This window comes from Odocoileus virginianus, chromosome 28 (genome assembly GCF_023699985.2).
Source record: "Odocoileus virginianus isolate 20LAN1187 ecotype Illinois chromosome 28, Ovbor_1.2, whole genome shotgun sequence".
Taxonomy (NCBI): Eukaryota; Metazoa; Chordata; class Mammalia; order Artiodactyla; family Cervidae; genus Odocoileus; species Odocoileus virginianus.
The window spans coordinates 26,952,948-26,969,265 of record NC_069701.1 but is presented as its reverse complement, the minus strand read 5'-3'; the positions used below and the strand labels follow the sequence as shown (position 1 = coordinate 26,969,265).

At 41.4% G+C, this 16,318-nt stretch overlaps 1 long non-coding RNA gene across 1 annotated transcript in view; it reads left to right on the top strand.

The window, feature by feature from the left end:
• LOC110128443 (uncharacterized) overlaps positions 1-15,769 on the top strand; it is a 41,190-nt gene extending 25,421 nt beyond the window's left edge. The window contains exons 3-5 of the long non-coding RNA XR_002311174.2: positions 1,769-1,846; positions 12,602-12,752; positions 15,603-15,769. This is a non-coding gene — a long non-coding RNA (uncharacterized lncRNA). The remainder of the gene's footprint in view (positions 1-1,768; positions 1,847-12,601; positions 12,753-15,602) is intronic.
• Positions 15,770-16,318: the final 549 nt, after the last annotated feature.

Here is a 16,318-nt window from a genome sequence, read left to right as displayed (position 1 = left end):
TTCCGCCTGTGTCATTGCTGCCTAAGGCAATGCCTGTTAGGGAATCAGGTATTCAAGCACTACTGATGAGTTCTTGTTTTCTAGGGAAAGCTAGCATAATTTTGTTTATTCCCTCTTCTCCAGTGAAGTGGCCAGGGTCTCCTGTGTCTCCCTACACCTGCTGGACTGCTATCCTCATGGAACAAAAGCAAAGTTGGTTTTGTAATGAACCACCAGCTCATTTACTGGAATCAGAACTTCTGAATCACCCTTGTGATGTGCTCCTTTATAAACTTCACAAGGCTTGCAAAGTATTTCTGCTTCAAGGCTCCCAGAAATGTCTGGCCCCGTGCCAGAGATGAAGCAGACGCTTCTGAGCACAGTTGGTTCAGCGAAGGAGTGAGTGCACAACATTCAAACTAGGACCAACTGCGGTGGGTGTTTATTTGAGACCTTTTCCAGAATCACACCCACAGATCTCTCCTGCCTCATCAGAATGACATCAGTCACAGGCTGTTGCTTTGTTTGTGCTTGAAATTGGGTGAAGGAAGGGAAGGTAAAGGGGACTTGGTTTTTATCTGTGATTCTGCCTCCTTGTTGTCACTGGCCTGGCCACACAGGCTAAAACAGGTGGATGGCCAGCCCCTTGCACTTGCTCATCGCTTCCCTCCTGGGAAGGTACCAGTTACATGTCCTCCAGGCCATCGAGGAAAAGAAAGGACCTCTGCTGATGCACTAGTGTGTTCTCCTGCAGAGGCTTTCAGCCCACCTCATCCCCTGTATCTTTGATCGGGCTGCCCTCTCAGTCAGTAAACTGGGAAACATTGATCCCTCGGGGACCACTCTAAGCCCTTTCTGCTCTATTAAGTCTTCTCTGCTTCCCTTCCCAGTGAAACGCTGGTGACTCTTTTCCTGTGCTTCCACTGTAAATTTATGCAGACCTCCAAGTTAGAAGCAGAATTCTTTATTTTCCATTTTATATCTATCTCGTTTCCTAAACCATAGGCTTCTCAAGAAGAGAATTCTCCCTTTTCAACTTTGATTTCCTAATGCTCACAGAAGTGCCAGAGTCCACACACTGAAGAAACTTTGTTGAATGGGTGATAGACAAAACAAATAATCCTTTGGATATTCTGGAACTCAGGAATGATTATTGTTTTGTTAGTGTCTCATCTTTTGGGCTTCCTAGGTGGTGCGAGTGTAAAGAACCCGCCTGCCAATGCAGGAGACATTAAGAGACTTGGATTCCATCCCTGGGTCAGGAAGATCCCCTGGAGGAGGGCATGGCAACCCCCTCTAGTATTCTTGCCTGAAGAATCCCAGGGACAGAGAATTCTGTCCATGGAGGCTAAAGTCCATAGGGTAGCAATGAGTCATACAACTGAAGCGACTTAGCACATATGCCTTCTTTTATTTCTCCTGGGCCCAAGGATAGATTGATAAGGATTCTGAATTAGAATGAGTTTAGATACTAATATTTAACATCACAGTAGCAGTGGAGCAACAGATAGAGGTAGAGACTTATTAGAAAGAAGTACAGCACCTGGTCTCTTCAAACCTAGAAGCCATATTCTTTGGCTCTAGGGATGGATAAGATTCAAGTTGTAGAGCTCTGTGGGGCTTCAGTCCCTAGTTTGTCTCACTTTGCCTTATGCCACCTGAAAATGAGTAAATGAACCAACAGATGGCTGAGGTCTATATTTGTAGACTAGAATTAGAGAGTGAAAAAATAAATTCTTGTAGCCAGCTCCTAAACTTAGAGAAAATATTTTTTTTTGCTTGCTTATAGATATGACCTTGAGAAAGAGCTGAGGTCAGTGACAATCAACCTTGAAGAGCAGGTGAACTAATTGCCTCAAGAAGTGAAGTAAGTGGTGTCCATCTATGGCTCCCTGACATGGTTTAGCAATATCTGTGGGACCATGATCAATCAGTGGCCATTGGTGAGGCAAATGGGACCATGCCCAGGGAAGTCCCCATCGTGAACATTAATAATAGAGGAAATTCTCATTTATGGACCACATAGAGTTGTTTCAGGAAGTGTTCTGAATATACACCAATTACATGGAGAATATGCACAAGAGGTCATGTGATTATGAAACACTTTGCCATTCAAGTGCAATTAGGTTTTATAGTTCATTACAGACTGTTTAAAAGTGGTCCCTCCAAATATTTTAAAATAATGTTTTGAAAAGTGTTTTAAAATAACTGAAAGCTACTAGTCTTCTCATGGCTTCCCTGGTGGCTCAGTGGTAAAGAACCCACCTGCCAATGCAGGAAATGCAGGCTCAGTCTCTGGGTCAGGAAGATCTCCTGGAGAAGAAAATGGCAATACACTCCAGTATTCTTGCCTGGGAAATCCCATGGACGGAGGAGCCTGGAGGCCTACAGTCCGTAGGGTAGCAAAAGATCTGGACACAACTTAGCGACTAAGCAGCTAGTTGTCTAAGCAACTAGTCGTCTAAGCAGCTAGTCATCTAAGCAGCTAGTCGTCTAAGCAGCTAGTCGTCTAAGCAGCTAGTCGTCTAAGCAACTAGTCGTCTAAGCAGCTAGTCGTCTAAGCAACTAGTCGTCTAAGCAGCTAGTCATCTAAGCAATATCTATTTGTTTAGTTCACTGTAGACGGCTTCTTTAAAGTGAGATGCAAGTAAGTCATTCTTAAATGGAGACGAACATTTCAGTTTATAGACATCATGTGCCTTTTCTGATTTGGTGGCAGATCATGTTTCATTTATTAAGAGCCACTGATTTCATTCAGGTAAGATTGCGTAATACCACAGGCAATAGCACTGAGATAGGAGCTCACAGTGTATTTTTAAGCATTACCTTCAGAGCAATTCAAAGTGAGAAGCAAGAGAACTCTCCTTAGTTTCTTTAAGAACTTCCTTCCAGTCATTGGGAACTGAACTGAATACAGAAGAGCCATTAAGAGAATTGGATTTTCAGCACTCTGAAACCCCAGCTTTATAAAGACAAGATAGGTCTCATGTATATCCTTAATTTTCCACTACAGCTTTATAAAGACAAGAAATTATATATCCTTAATTTTCTACTGAACAAGTTCAGTTGAAGTCAGTTGACTTCCAAGCCTTTGCTCTTATGTTTCATAGGGAATGGGGCCAAGACATGGAGAAATTTGCCATGTTGAATTGGGCCATGTTGAATTCAAGAACTTGTGGGAAGGCCAAAACACATTTAGCTGAGTGAACACCAGTATAAGTTGTCATAGCATATATATTTCTCTTGAGTTGTATGGCACTTAAAGGGCTAATGAATGACTGGGAGTAAAGTAAAAGAAAAGTTCATTGCAACTCGTTAAAAATGAATACAATTCCAAATCAATTTCCATTAGTTAAAGTGTAGATATTATACATGTCTTGGAAAATTTTTATTATAAATTCATGCTAAACCTGTGAGTAAGAGTGGTTAGTCCATGTCTCTTTCCCTAATTAAAAAAAAAAAAAAAAAGAACAGGAGAGATGGTATCCAGTTACTTTCTTATTAAATGAAATATTTAAAAGGCATCATCTTGCTTCTCATGGCCATGTCCTGATTATGTCAAGTCAAATTAGTTAAGTATATAAATTGCAGTAAACACAAGTGACAGATAAATGAAATGCATGGCGACACTCCCATGAAAACCAACTATGGACTCCACACTAGGTGGCAATTTCACAGTCACCATCTGGGGATCCAAAAGAAGAAGAAACCAATCTTCAAGTGGAATTATGCCGGTGCCAACACTGTGCTTTTCTCTCACCACCTCTGCTGTGTGCTTAATTTTTTTTTTTTCACCCAAAGCTCTAGTACTTGTTCTCTGAAGATAAGTGAAAGAGTAAAAGAACTCTTTCATTTGTATTTTTTTTTGGCTTAATTAATCTATTCTAGCGCTACACTTTTACTTTTAACTAAAGCTACTTCATGGAATGCACGGGATATTATCTCTAATATCTGGTAATAAATGTTCTCAGATTTCAGTGTGTGGATTGCCTTTCTCTCACTTATAAACACCAATTAAAGCACAGACAATTGTCAATTGTTTAGAAGCCTGATTCACAGTTTCTGGGAGCTGACCATGTCCTAATTACTGTGCTAAGCCTTAGAAGTAAAGTTATCAGCAGTACAGAGGAGTATCATCACCTCAATAACTTATTAGTGAAAGAGAAGGGCACATATACATATAATTGCAATTGGGCATGAAAAATTTCAGGTTTCCCAGATGGCACTAGTAGTGAAAAACCTGCCTGCTAGTGCAGGAGACTTAAGACACACAGGTTCGATCCCTGGGTCAGTAAGATCCCCTGTAGGAAGGCATGGCAACCCGCTCCAATATTCTTGCCTGGAGAATCCCATGGACAGAGGAGCCTGGTGGGCTACAGTCCATGGGGACACAGAGAGTTGAACACGACTGAGTAACTTAGCGTGGATGGTAAATTCCATGACAAGGGCATTTGAGGTTCTCTGGGAACTTGCAAAGAGGTTCTTAAACTGCCCTAGGGGATCAGAGAATGTACCAAGGGAAGAAACTGATAATCAAGAATTAAAAAAAAATTTATTTGGCTGCATTGGGTCTTATTTGTCGTACGCAGGCTTCTTTCTAGTTGTGGCGCCTGGGCTTGCAGTGGCCTTAGTTGCCCCAAGACATGTGGGATCTTAGTTCCCTGGCCAGGGATTGAAACGAAGTCCCCTGAGCTGTAAGGAGGATTCTTAGCTGCTAGACATTCAGGAAAGTCCCAATATTTAAGAATGTAGGGATAACTAGAAGTTACCTAGGTAAAGACATAGGTTGTTTAAATCAATGGGAGCAGATGAGGGGAAAGCCCAGAGGCAAGTGACCATGAAATACCAAACAAAATTTTTTTAAGTTTTAAAAATGCGAAAAGAAATATGACAGTAGCATTGGCAGGAAATTGGTCCTGATGACTCGGAGAAGGGGGCAAAGGTAGGGTAAGGAAGGGCCTTGTAGGCAAGGTTGCATATTTTACCTGAAGCACGGGAATAATATGGTACATTTACATTTTAGAAAGTACACTCCAGCTCCAGTGTGGAGAATGGATTGTGAGGGAGCAAGCCTAGGGGCAGGGAGATGTGTTACAATAGTGGATGTAGCCGTAATGGAAGAATAACTCAAATATATTGAGAGCTTCCTTTGTGTCAGCAATTATTTTAACGTGTGTATTAACTCTTTAATTCTAACCACATCCCCTTACGGTCATATAACTATTATTCCTATTTTCTGAGTGAGGAAGTTAAGATGGAGTCCACAGGATACCCAAGTTTACAGAGCTGGTAAAGAACAGATCCAAAGTTTTAACCCAGAGAGTCTTAGCCTGGAGTTCACTTCCTTAATAATCACTGCCCTAAAATCTTAGAAAAGAGTAATATCAATAAAAACAGCAGGCAGATCCTAAGGTCTGAGAAGTAAGCCAGTTCCAGGTCAGAGTGAAGTTTTTGATGTTCAAATTTGAGCTGAGTATCGAATCAGGTAAGCAATTCCTAGTGGAAACACACCCAAACTACAGAGGTTGAAGGTCAAAATAAGGGGTCACAGTGCAGATCAGTAGAGAAGGTCAGAAGAGCCAAAAGTAGAGATTGAACATTTTGAAATGTGAAACAAAACAAAAAGCAGAGCAAAGCAGATTGTCTTAAGATAAAAACATTCAGAAACCCATATTTTCAGCAACTCAAGGAGGAGAGCCAAAATGAAGGAGTACAGATGTGCAGTAACGAAACGAGACAGAGTAGGTTATGTGAGACAGGTTTTTGCCTCAGGCCTGAACTTTTTTATAGTTCTTGTTGAGTTCCAAACCAAAGTCTTTGTGACTTCTGGGCTATCCCAGCTGGGGTCCAGGTAAGGGAGTAATTGAGAACATGTGATTGAATTGACATCTGTCGGAAGATAAGTAGCAATTGATAGAGAGTTCTTCCTGAGCAGAATATGGCTGATCTATTATAAATACTTGGTGTTAATAGATTGGGCCTCCCAGGTGGTGCTAATGGTAAAAAAGCCGACTGCCAATGCAGGAAATACAAGAGACACAGGTTTGATCACTGGGTTGGGAAGATCCCCTGAAGGAGGGCATGGCAACCCACTCCAGTATTCCTGCCTGGAGAATCCCATGGACAGAAGAGCCTGGCAGGCCATCATCCATAGGGTCGCAAAGAATCAGACAACTGAAGTGATTTAGCACACCAGGCATTAATAGCTTAGTGGGTTCCTCTGAGTTGCAGAAACTCAGTAGAGATTTATTGTATGACTAAATAAATGAATAAGTGAAGTATCTGTTTCTTACATTGAATTATCGATGGCTAAAATAAAGGGGGTGGCCGTACACCTAAATTATCTAATATTGAAAGATAGTGGAGGACTTCCTAGGTGGCCCATTGGTTAAGACTTTACTTTCCAGGGCAGGGTTGCTGGTTTGATCCTCAAGCAGGGAGCCAAGACCCCATATACATTGGGGATGAAAATAAACAGAACAGAAAACAGAAGCAATATTGTAACAAAGTCAGTAAGAGAGTTTAAAAAATGCTTTTCACATTTTAAAAAATTAAAAAAAAAAAAAACCTTTAAAAAAAGAAAAATAATGGGCCTCTATTTGCATGATAGGCCTTTATTCAAGATAAACCCCAGATTCCTGATCCTTTTGGCAATATTATGAAAGTCTAAAATAATAGTTTTCTCTATTGTGAAGTCATAAAAAAAAAAAAAAAGAGTGTGATGATTAGAGAGAGGAAGACCTAAATTTGGGAACTTGTTCTACCGCTGACTAGTCTCAGCTTCATCATCTGGAAAACTGGGATAGTAACAGTCAAATCTCAAGCTAATTATAAACAAAATTGGGAGTACAGAAATACACCCTAGGGGCTTCCCTGGTGGCTCAGGTGATAAGCAATCTGCCTACAATGTAGGAAACCTGGGTTTGATCCCTGGGTCTGGAAGATCTCCTGAAGAAGAGAATGGCTACCCACTCCAGTATTATTGCCTGGAGAATTCCATGGACAGAGGAGCCTGGAGGGGTACAGTCCATGGGATCGCAAAGAGTTGGATACAACTGAGTGACTTTCATACACACACACACACACACACACACACAGATACACCCTTTGATTTAGAGTCAACTGATTGTTTTACCAAGGTACCAAGACAATCAATTTGTTGGTGAAAGTATAGTCTTTTCATCAATGCATATGCATGTGCAAAATAATGACCTTAGATTCACCTCACGCCAATGCACAATAATCACCTCAGCTTAAATGTAAATGCTAAAATAATTTTTATAACACCATAACAGAAAATCTGAGAGATATTTTCTCAAAGATTTCCCAGATAGGACTCCTCAAGAGGAAAAATAATGATAAATTGACCCTCATCAAAGTTCAAAGCTTTTGCACTTCACAAAACACTAGAAAGAAAATTAAAACAAAAACAGAGTAGGTGAAATATATGTGTCACAAAGAAATAGCACAAATGTGGTAAAATCCCACTATCCAGAATTTAAAAGAATACTCCTAACTCAAATTTGGCGTCAATAAAAAAAAAGCGAGGGGTGCTAAATAGTGTGAACAGATATTATCCCAAGTGGATATGGATGGCCAATAATTACATGAAAAGATGCTCCGTGCATTATACATTAGGAAAATGCAAATTAAAACCACAACAAAATAGCACATTTCACCCATTAGAATGGCTGAAATAAATGACAGACAATAGCAAATATTGGTGAGGCCAAGAGAAATGGAAATACTCATGCATTGCTGGTGAAAATATAACGTGTAGCAGCCACTTTGGAAAAGAGTTTGGGAGGTTCTCAAGAGGTTAAACATAAAAATACCATATGACCAGAAATTCTACTCCTAGGAATATACACAAAAGAATTGAAAATATGTTTACACAAAACTTGCATTTGGATATGCAAGATGTTCATAGCAAGATTATTTATGATAGCCCAAGAACCTACATGCTCATCAGCTGGTGAATGGATTGACAAAATGAGGTGTGTCCTACATGGAATAATGTTCAGCGGTGAAAATGAAGGATTTATGGACACTTGCTAAAGTAGATGGAGCTTCCCATGTGGTGCTAGTGGTAAAATACCCACCTGCCAATGCAACTAACCTCAGAGACACGGATGTGATCCCTGGGTCAGGAAGATCCCCTGCAGGAGGGCATGGTAACCCACTCCAATATTCTTCCCTGGAAAATCCCATGGACAGAGGAGCCTGGAGGGCTGCAGTCCCTAGGGTTGCAAAAAGTCGACGCGACTGAAGCGACTTAGCATGCCCACACCCTAGGGTAGATGACCTCAAACAATAAGTTAAATGAAAGACAGCACATTGTGCATAGGTTCTTTACAGGCAATGTCTCAAAAAGCAAATTTAACCAGAACGTAGACTGGTGTTTGCCAGGAGGTAGGGCGGGGTAAGTGGATCACGATTAGCTGTAAATGGGCAAAACAGATCTTATTGGAGAGAAGTGTTCTAATATGAATTTACTGTGTTAATTGCACCACCAGGTAAAGCTAGTGAAAATCAGTGCACTTTACATAGATGAATTTTATAACATGTAAAAGATTTTTCAATAAAATTGTTAAAAAATAACAAAACAAATAAAAAGAAAAATCCAAGTGATCAGTCAGTTTTTCCTCTTAGAATACTGCTTTCGCTACATTTTCAAGAGAGAGGGCTCTGAATAAGCAAATCTGAATAAGGACTCTGCTGCCTGAATAGTCTTCCCACCTTCCCTCCTCGGCTCACGACAGCGCAGATGCTCAAAACAGGGCCCAGCTGGTGGAGCCCAATGTCGCTGGCTTTGCTGCTTGCCTGGGTGAGGACGCTGGCCTCAGCATGTTAGCAACCCTTACTCGCTGGCTCTAATAAATAAATTTTGCCTCCGGCAAAAAGTCTGCAAGTAGTTAATAAGAATAATGAGCAGTAGCAGAGAATTAATGGCCTCTTTATTATGAGAGATGAAGTCCAGTGTTCAGTGTGCTTGAATAGGAAAATTGTTTTATAGGCAAAATTAACTGGAGAGACCTTATTTAGCCAATTTTAAGGTAATGGGTTTTGGCTTCTAAATGTCAGTAATGCAGAGAGGAAGAGTCCAGGTAAAGTCTGAGTCACTTGCATGGCACTTCCTCAATTATGAAAGGGAAGATGAAGCATGACTCCTCTGTGGCAGGTTCTAGGGTGACTACCTGCATCTCTTACAAAAGGAAAAGGAAGGAGAGCAGTCTTTCAGGTGTGCATGAGTTCAATTGTGTCTTGCACCTTATTTCTGTTTTTCTAAGGATGCCAAAACCAACATGGCATCCATGTTATCACCAACTGAGGCCACACTATACTCATTTCAGTGAGAATCTCTTACATAGCTCACTGTGAACATGACTCATGTTCATTGCAATGTGTGTGTCCTGACAACACTGTGCCAGACCCCAGCTGGCCAGGTCCAGAGTGGATCAGATCTGAGATTCCTTGTTAATGGCAGCTCTGGACCCCTGGCTACCCAGGTATCATCAATAGCGGTGTAATGGTCCAGGTGACAGGTATATTGGCACTTGCTCCTTGGAAGGAAAGCTATGACAAACCTAGATAGTGTATTAAAAAGCAGAGTCATCATTTTGCCCACAAAGGTTCAACTAGTCAAAGCTATGGTTTTTCCAGTAGTCGTGTACAAATGTAAGAGTTGGAACATAAAGAAGGCTGAAGGATGAAGAATTGATGCTTTTGAATTGTGATGCTGGAGAAGACTCTTGAGAATCCCTTGGATGGCAAGGAGATCAAGTCAGTCAATTCTAAAGGAGATCAACCCTGAATGTTCACTGGAAGGAGCGATGCTAAACCTGAAACTTCAATACTTTGGCCACCTGATGTGACTCATTGGAAAAGATGCTGATGCTGGGAAAGATTGAAGGTAAAAAGAGAAGAGGGTGAGATGATTAGATAGCAGCAAATCTCAATGGACATGAATTTGAACAAATTCTGGGAGATGGTGAAGGACAGGGAACCCTGGGGTGCTACAGTCCATGGGGTCCCAAAGGGCCAGACACAACTTAGTGACTGTACAACAATATAACAGAAAAGCCTTTTTCCTGTCATGTATTTATTTAGAAAGAAATTGAAAGTCGCTCACTCGTGTCTGACTCTTTGCGGCCCCATGGACTGTACAGTCCATGGAATTCTCCAGGCCAGAATACTGGAGTGGGTAGCCTTTCCCTTCTTCATGGGATCTTCCCTACCCAGGTCTCCCACTTTACAGGTGGATTCATTACCAGCTGAGCCACAAGGGAAGCCCAAGAATACTGGAGTAAGTAGCCTATCCCTTCTCTAGTGGATCTTCCCAAACCAGGAATTGAACCAGGGTCTCCTGCATTGTGGGCAGATTCTTTACCAGCTGAGCTATCAGGGTAAAAAAACAAGCTAACAAAAAACCAAAAATAAACCACAACACAATGACAAAGCTCAGAGCGAAAGTTGTTGAAACGGTGGTAAGTGATTTCCGAGCACTAGTGTCAGATTGCTAAAGCTGGCCGGGCAAGGTTGGGACCAATATACATAGAAAGAAGGGCCACTGAAAGAAAGGGGCTCATGATAAACTGGCCTCACTCTATCCTTTAAAACTGTCATTATTCAGGCAATATTCACATCCATGTCATAGGACAGGTCTTGTTGAAGAACTGAGGCAAGTTTTAATACCTGCAGTACTTTAAAAACTTAAAAAAAATGTTTTTATACCATCAACTTACATTTTTACTTCTTTGAAAATAATATGAGGGCCTCCCTGGTGGTTCAGTAGTTGGGACCCCACGCTTCCAGGGCAGAAGGTGTGGGTTTGATCCCTGGTTGGGCAACTAGGATCCCACATGCCTTGCAGCACAGTCAAAATTTAAAAAAAAAAAAATAAGAAGAAAACTATGATAATGTGCCAGGCACTGTGATGAGCTTGGCAGGGGAGAGAAGATGCTAAGACAATCCTCTTAGGTCTCAGAGTTTTCAGGGGTGAAGGAGAGGTATGCAGGGGTCTCAAGGGAGAATATGTAAAATGCCTTCTGAAAGGTTAAAGAGGTGGGAGGGTCAGGTAAAGGGAACTTGACAATTCATGAAACAGGTGCGTAAAGACTGCACAGAAGAGGTACTAACTGAAACATGCTTTAAAGAATGGTTAAGGCATGAGACCAAGACATTTTCAGGTCCTCCTTCTGGAGGAAGACCACAGCACAAGCAAGTCCCAAAGACAGAAAAGCCAGAAGGCTTTATGGACCAGTTGGAAGCCCAGGTTGATTGACATGCAATATATTTTTTCGGGAGAGCAGGACTACCGGCTCCAATGTGCTATGGAGTATCAGAGACAGTAGACAGAGCAGTTGATCATGATAGTCACTCTGTTGAAGACCTTAGTGTTAAGTAACAGGAATGGACAATAGGATGGTCAATCTGGCAGGCAGGTATGGAATGGGTTTACATGAGGAGAGCTGAAGGGCAGGGAGTTCGGTTGGAAAGTTATTGGTTCCTCTAAAGTTCTGCTGAAGGGGTTCTACCTGAATTGAAGGGGTTCCTAAATGAGCCTGGAATCCAAAGGATCACTTCAGAAGCTACCGCAATCCAAGCAAAAGATAACAACCTAACTTATGTCAGTTGTGCTAGAAAAGAGAGAACAGAAATGAACATTTTGTAGATAGGATTCGATTACAACTAATGATTCAGTTCCAGCTGCTATTAACAGACACAGATCTATGGCTCAGATCGGGGTCCCTTCCTCACTCTGCATGTCTGTCTGCTTTCCTTTATTCCTCCCTTAAATGTCTCTTACCTTCTAATGTGTTCTTTTCTGAGGGAGAAATGATAGCAAACTTACAATCTTAAATCCTCTTCTCCTTGCCAAAGTCTAGAAAATGCAAATGAAGATTCTTTGGAGCAAGCATTAGGAAAACTGTTTATAACCTTAGGGGCAACCTCAGGCATCCTTCACAACTTCAGTGTCTGGCACCTGGCCTGGGACCAGTAAAGTGTCAATAAATGTTTGCTGAATGAATGAATAAATGAATGAATGAAGACACAGTTTCTTTATGTTGTTGATTAGTCGCTAAAAGCCGTGTCCAACTCTTTGTGACCCCATGGACTGTAGCCTCCAGGCTTCTCTAACTGTGGGGTTTTCCAGGCAAGAATATTGGAGTGGATTGCCATTTTCTTCTCCAAGGGATCTTCCTCACCTGGATATCGAACCTGTGTCTCCTGCTTTGGCCGGCGACTACCTCAGTTCAAATCAAGATGAGTTGATTATAGGAGTTCTATCTTCTTTACAGGGTTCTATTAGGATTGAAATACCTCCCATTTCCCCAGTCTTCTCCTTCTCCAGACTCTCAACACCAACAACAAAGTTTGCTGGGAGGTTTCTATGTCCCAGTCAGTGTAATCGGCAGATGTCTTGATCCCAGTGAATTATGTTTTCATCTACTTCCACAGTTGTCTTTCACATGGCAGAGCTAAACACAGCCAGGGCAAGTCAGCTGAATACTCTTCTCAGTGAAATTTTTAAGAACTAAGGAAATGAATTATCTTGAGCACCCCCTCACAAAGCTTCCTTCCCTCAACAAAATTCAGCAATTAAGCATATTTCCCTCAGCCTCAAGACAGCTCCCATTGCATCCCTTGAACTGCCTTTCTTTGGGGACCTGAGAACAATGGAACAAAGCGGCAAAGGATTCTGGGAAGAAAACCGCATGCTGGCATCAAGCCCCAGCGTTTTATAGAACCAAGTGGAAGGTGCCACAGAGGTGAGTGGCTTTGAAGGAAACTCACAGAGATAATCAATTTGATCACACAGGCAGACACTGAAGTATTTGTCAAAATGTCAAGGTTATGGATAGCGCCAATCTATTTGTTTTTCAATGCATTAGTCTTTTTAAAAGCCTGCATCTAATGCGACATTGGACACAGTTTTTCTTGTTTTTTTTTTTTTTGTTTTGTTTTTTCCATCATAGTGTTCTGTTAGGAAATACTGCATGCTAGTTTTCTTTGGGAGCTGAATTTTATACATGGAGATTTCCTGCCATATAGAAAAGAAAGTTATTCGTGTGTGTCTTTATCGTTTATTTTTGAAAGGTTCGAGAAATACATAATGGTAAGTGACAATCAAGTTCCATTCTTCCTCTGTGATAAACTTAAAAGCCAGCTGAGAGAGGGATCTTTGGGAGAACTGGAGACTTGGCGCATGACAGAGCCTTGGACCACAGCCCTACCACACACCAAGCTGCATCCCACACCTCCCATTGATGTTAACCAAGACAGCCTGCTCCTTGTCCGCCTCTTGATGTCCACAGAAAATGACTGAGGTCCAGATCAGCCCACTGGTTTCCATGAGATGTCTGGTTGCCCCCCAAAAGGAGCTTAACCCTGTATTGCAAGGGGTGGCTTCTTTAATGCCCAAAGATCTGCATGGCTGATCACCCTCACTCAGAGATTATTTAATTTAAAATGGGAAAAGTAAAAATATACTCTTACTGAAAAGACACAGTATGCATAAGCTACTGTGGCACTAAAATGATATTTTTAATTAAAAAAAATTTTATTTTGTATTGGGGTATACCTGATCACAATGAATATTGTGATAGTTTCAGGTGGACAGAAAAGGAACTCAGCCAGATATATATATATATATCCATTCTCCCCTAAACTCCCTGTCCATCCAGGCTGCCGCATAACATTGATCAGAGTACCCTGTGCTACACAGTAGGTCCTTGTATGTTGTGCATTTTAGATGTAGCAGCGTGTACCTGTCCATCCCAAACCCCCTAACTCTCTCTCTTGCCCCCTTTCTTCCACTCTGGAAATCATAAGTTCATTCTCTAAGTCTGTGAGTCTGTTTCTCTTTTGTCGATAGGGTTCATTTGTATCTAAACTGTTATTTTTTTCATATAAGAAATATTAAAGAGGAACAGTCTGTTTTTCCTGTAGTGAAGTATTAGGACAGCAAGAGAAAAAAAACTAAATTCTTTGTAGGATAATTCTTGGAACAGACTGGTCAGCTGTAAAAAACGCTACTTGAGAGACTCCTGTATACACTGGGCTGTTGATTATTTTAGTTTCTGTAGATTTCAAGGAAGATGCCTTGTTTTATTCTGAGGAAAAGTGGTATACTAGGTAGGTAATCTCTCTCCCAGATTTCTGCTCTTTTGTGAATAGAAAGAAAAAAGAGCTTACTTTTTTTCTGGCCCATAATAAAGAATTCTCCCTCCATCTCCCACCTTCTCTGCCCACGTGTAGCTGGATCTGTGTATTCTGCCTTGGAATATTTGCTTTGTGTGACAGATTTAAGATCTTTTCAGCTAACAACATAAGAATACTTCAGATATGTCACGTGGTTCTTCCAAAATAACTTGGACTTGAGTTTCTGTCCTACTTTCTAATCAGCTGAGAACTTGGGTGGATGTATTTAAAATTCTGAGTCTAATTTTCCTTTTCATGTAGGTAATTATAACAATTAAAACAACAAATATTTTAATAAGTACTGGATACTGTTAGAAGGCTTTATGTGCATCAACCCATTTTATCCACATGAGAACTTCCAGATAGGCATCATGGCTCTACATTATAGATGGGAAAACTGAGGCTCAGTGAGGTCAGTGAGGATGAATTGAAATAAATGGAAAAGAAATGGTGATCAGCACTGATCTTGGGGACAGTGCTCAATAAATGTTCTCTCTCCCTCCTTCCTTCATCCTTCTCTTCTTCCTTAACTTCCAAATCCTCAAAAACACTTCTCTACAAACCTTAAAATCCACCCTAAATATGAAGAATGGAGCATAAGGAACTACTTACAGAATTCTGTCACTTTTGCTAAAAACACAAAATATGCGATAAAAGTTAAAGGCTGGTCATTTTACGACTGTGCAGTGATTGCCTTGTTCCTACTCTGAGGGTCTAGCCCAGTGTCCTATCTTACCTGAAAAATACAGTGTGTATTTTTTTTCTATAACACATATGGTCTGATATATGAGCATCAGCTGGGGTCAAGAAGCTGGTGGCCGGCCCAGCTCCGTAGCTCTGACTGTGACAGACTCCGGCTTGTTTCTTGGGTACGATGCAACCATTTGGTCTTGGTTTATCCATCTATATAGTGGGATTTATAATAACCTGCATCTGACTCATGGTAAGGTTAAAATTATACACTGGATAGGAAAATAACTAGAAACATCTTTTAACAGAGAGCAACTGACCTCACAATCCTGAAGGAGGAATGTGTTCTCAAGCTGCAGAGTGCCTCTGTATCTGCTGGGGACGGGAAAACGCAGTGATAAAGCCCTTTCACCATTGGCAACTCTGCTCTGAGCACCAGCCAGTTAGAGTGACGGAGTCAAAGGACATCTCTGGCCACACTTCAAGGGGTCATTTATATACCTCAGTTCAGTCTTCAGTCTCTACTAATCCCACTGGATAAACTGTTGGACAGCCATTGGCTATCACTGGATTTAGCCCAAAAGGTAGAGACAGGAGATTACCTGGGATTTCTATGGACACTAGTCTTACAGAGTAGTTCTTCTGAAAGGTAGACAGCAGGGTAATGACAGCTGTACCATGCCTATCTTAAACCATGGGATCTTTCTTCTCTCTCTCTCTCCCTTTAGATGGTCTTTTCCGGAGAAAGAGAAAGGGGCTCTAACTGCATAAGCCAGGATACATGCTGAAAAGCCAAGACAAACTTTCTTACTATACTGAGCACAAGAATATTGAGTCAGCTGAGGAAAGAGACAGATGACATTCCACTGTCAAGTTTTCATGGCAGAAATAAGAAGAAAATAGCAATTAGTCTTCCAGATGAGAAAATATAGAGATTCATTCTACTCCACAGGATACAGTTGTTACTGGCTATTCCTTCTTCCTCCCTCTGGTAGTCATGGAGTGGAAGGCTAAGTCATCAGAAGCCCTCTAATGGCAGATATTTACAAATGTCCTCTCATTTAGGTCAGACAAACCTGGCTTCATTGTGATCACTGTGTTGCTTTTGACACTATGTACATGGAACTGCATCAGACCACTCAAATTCTTTGCCCAGGTCTCCATCAGGAACCTGAGTGCTAGTTTGCAGGACAGTGAGCTGATAGGGTTTGTGTGTGTGTGTGTGTGTGAAAGTCACTCAGTCATGTCCAACTCTTTGGGACCCCAAGGACTATACAATCCATGGAATTCTCCAGGCCAGAATACTGGAGTAGGTAACCGTTCCCTTCTCCAGAGGATCTTCCCAACCCAGGGATCGAACCCAGGTCTCGAACCCAGGTCTCGTGCATTGCAGGCTGATGCTGACTGAGATCAATGAACAAAGCAAAGCCCTGGAAAGTCTCCT